This window comes from Lepeophtheirus salmonis, unplaced genomic scaffold (assembly GCF_016086655.4).
Source record: "Lepeophtheirus salmonis unplaced genomic scaffold, UVic_Lsal_1.4 unplaced_contig_1059_pilon, whole genome shotgun sequence".
Classification (NCBI taxonomy): domain Eukaryota; kingdom Metazoa; phylum Arthropoda; class Copepoda; order Siphonostomatoida; family Caligidae; genus Lepeophtheirus; species Lepeophtheirus salmonis.
Genome location: NW_027289164.1, coordinates 83,301 through 87,212, shown reverse-complemented (window position 1 = coordinate 87,212; position 3,912 = coordinate 83,301). Strand labels below are relative to the sequence as shown.

Below are 3,912 nucleotides of genomic sequence, written 5' to 3'. Positions count from 1 at the left end.
TTATCTTATAAATGTACAGATTATACAATATACACTTCTGGTATTATATATAGTTTATATTAGTAAACTAATAACCATGGAGGTTGTTCATAAAAGACAAGAGTTACAATTGGGTATTCTTTTCAGGATTTATAATTGTGAGTCATCGTTAGAGTTGGAGTAGAATTAATGATATATATTAGAATTATTCCAGCCAATATATCCTAGCAATAAACGGAATAGAAATATTGTATATTTTATTTTTAATACACTTCATCCTATGGATTGGGCAGTGAATCGCTGGTCAAATAGGTGGGTCATTAGCCACCCCACCGCTTCATTGAGCAGCAATAACCTTAGTTATTCTCACAACTCAAGAGATTGAAATTTTTTTTTTGGGCTTTGTAAAGCTATATGTAATTTTAGTGGTTGTTTATGACCTTCATTTTAATTACATAAAATATATATATAAATAAACATTTTAATTACATAAAATATATATTAATAAACATTTTAATTTACAATTAAAAGAAAAAGGAAAAAAGTTATCACCATAAAATCAATTTTCATATTTGAGACATATTAATAAAATTATTTGAATAAAATATTCGAACGGCACCAACCTTTTTGAAATTAGTTAAAAAAAATGACTTCAAATGCACTAAATGAATAAAATTATGAGATTAATTCAAACAACTAAAAACTAATTTATGAAACATAATAAAAGACTAAAATTAGCAACTAATTATTTGCAATCGATTCATTTTTAGACTTTCCAAAATTTTAATCCAATCAACGACGGAACTTTAAACTTACATCTGAACAAGAAGGATAATATCTTATTTGACCTCCAATGTAAGTCTATGAAGTTAAACCAATATTAGGAACCTTGGTAAAAAAAGTATGAATATCTTGTTGCAGCCGCAATCATTATTGCTCTAAGATTTTATACTTTGATGGGCTCTTCAATGTTTAATTTTTTTTTTTTTTTTTGCAATCAAGCTTTTGCAGCTTGTAATAGCATGTTCTATTACTCGATTTTTTGCATTTCGGCTTTTCGAAGAGAGTCCAAATAACAGTAAAGGAGAGACAAACTTCTCTGTATTCTTTAGTACATTGAGTGTGACCAAATCTGTTACAATTTTGGGAGCCGGACAACTTGCAAAAGCGTGAACTGTCGACTTAAACATTTTACAATCATCCTTACAGGGAGAGTTAAAATAAATTCAACCTGATGAAATTTGAAATTGGGCCATAATTTTTTTTCTCATCCTGTATGTTCGAGATTGAGCCGATGAGTATTGTATGACAAATTCATAATATATTAAAGTAGACCCCCTTCTCTAATCAGAAATGTGTTAAAATGAAGTTAATTTTAGCCCTAAAGAACATACAAAATGTCCTTCTAAGCACAAAATCTTGCCAAAAATCAGTAATGTAGTCTTGATCGTTTGAGTGTCTAAAGTATTTCATTGGGTTACAATTTGTTTTTCTTCAAAATGAAAAATCAAGACTTTATTTCTATTAATATTAAACATATTGTATAATTATAAAATTTCTAACTTGAGTGCTAATTTTAAGATTGTTTCTTGTTGTAGTTAAAATTATTTAATTCTCCAAATGTTCAGATATATGAAGGTATATAATTACTATTTGAGTTTTAAATTGTGCTGATAAGTACTCTCTAAAAGTGAAGAGTATAGACAATAGATGAATAGGTATCCCTATATTTTAAATGAATCCTCGAACCAGATTTGGCGAGTTTGAATTTATATTTTGGAGAGTTTATATTTTTTGCCATTTTGAAAGTTCACAAATGACGTATTTTGAAGAAAAAAATTATTGTTGCAATTTTAATGTAGTTGGAATATTTATAGTTTTTCTACTTTAAGTAAATTAAATAATCTATGAACTCACCAGCAAATCGAAAGAAACAAATTATTATGCTGGTCCGTCATTCGATGATTATTTTCCAAGATGAAGAATCCAAAAAAGTGATTAGCACATCTTCTATTCAAGGTTACGTCGTGTTTGTTTATTATTTAATTTAGCTGACATGACATGACAATCAGGCGTTATAAGGAAGGAGTGTGAGAAACAACCAACCCCTCTATTTGAAATTCATTAAACAACTTAGAGAGTGGGATTTCTTTCTTTAGTATTGTTACTTGTTACCTATTTTTTAATGTTTTTCAGGCATCAGAACAAGAATTTCATAATTATGGACCTTTTAGGATACATATATATGTTAGGGAATGTATATGAAATCTTTATTCATTTTCTTATAGATCATTCCTAGATAATCATGCATTAGGAACATGACTCAGTGTTGAAATACTAATAACAACAATTGAGGAAAAGAAAATTTATTTTTCTGATTACCCATTCAAAAAAGGGGGCCAGCCAACAAATTCACACAATTTACATCACCTTTCCGAGCACATAAGAATGCAAAAAATAAATGAATTTCGTACTGGATTTCTACTCTTCTTTATATTTGTATCGATATATTCTTAGAAATACATGAAGTGTACAATGAAAATATATTTTCTTAAATCTTGAGACACACAGCTACATTGGAATGGCCAGAATTTATAAGATTAATAAAAAATTATTTTTCTACACATGCTGCCTAAAAAGTAAATAAAGAATAAATATAAATAGTTAATATTCAATTTTCTAAGCCAATTTACACTGATATGTTGGTATATCCAATCTAAATAGTATGAAACTCTAGTGTGCTTTGAGCCTATACGACGACTTCCACATTTGGTCCCTGATTTAACTACTCCCACAAGCATGCATCTTCCATCTCTTTCGAGTGTAACTGGTCCACCAGAATCTCCTTGACAAGTAGAATGAGGATAATTATTCACACAAAATATTGTGTTAGGATCAACGACGCCTGTTGATTGAGTTTTACATTCTGTACTTGATACATTTTTTACAAATAAATCTGTTCTCATAAGATGGGGAAAGTAAAAATTATCGTCTGGATCTTGTAGACCCCATCCACTCACTATATGTAAAATACTCCCCTAAAGTAATAGTTTACAAACGAATATTCACAGTAATACCTACGACTGAAGATTCCAGCTCAATAGTTTCATTTTTATCATAGGGCAAACAAATGGGTTTTATAAGAGGAGTAAATGTAACCTCCCATCTATTTCAATCAAACCAATATCATTTTTTACATATGTACTAGTTTTTTCGTATAATGGATGTACTATGAACCTTGCACACCCGTATTTTTGGCCAGAAGCCCGCTCTTTATTTCCTCCAAGATAAAGCTACAGTTAACAAAAACTCCATTAATATAGTTGTAAGCCATGTTTAATATATTATTACAAGATATGTACAAAAAACCCTGAAATCCTGGGAAGGGGGGAAATCATGTTAATAATCATTGAATGTATAATAACTGATAATATTTCTAAAAGATTTAACTTTATTTAAGGAACAAAAGTCGCAAAAACAAGTGCTTGAAGAATCACTTTATTTTCATTTGCCAGCTCCTAAAATTTCAATTTTCAAAATAGGGAGGGTAATCGATAAAATCAGATAAATATAACGAGTTATAAATTTGTTTTATAAATTTGCTTTGTCTGGGATTGAGTTCTTTCTCATAATTCACATGATTACTTACAAAAGATGTTTTAGGATCTGAAGTATACTTTTTTCCTGAGATGGTTCTATCTTTTATGCAATGAGCAGCAGTTAAAACATAATATGCACTAAGTAATGATCCTCCGCAGAAATATTTTAGTTCCAGAGCTGGCTTGTCTCGAACAACAATATCTACTTGCCATGGAATTTCTCCTTCTCCTACTTGAAGTCCATCAATAATTCTGTTTGACTTTCTCGGATTGCATCCCATCAATGCCTTTGCTGGTGAAAATCCACATGAATCATACAGTGCTTAAACACAGA

At 29.7% G+C, this 3,912-nt stretch overlaps 1 long non-coding RNA gene across 1 annotated transcript; it reads right to left on the bottom strand.

Moving 5' to 3' along the window:
• Positions 1-2,455: 2,455 nt before the first annotated feature.
• LOC121130681 (uncharacterized) lies at positions 2,456-2,730 on the bottom strand. Its single transcript, XR_005868777.2, has 2 exons — positions 2,673-2,730; positions 2,456-2,611 (listed from the first exon to the last, which is right to left on the bottom strand). It is a non-coding gene; the product is annotated as an uncharacterized lncRNA (long non-coding RNA).
• Positions 2,731-3,912: the final 1,182 nt, after the last annotated feature.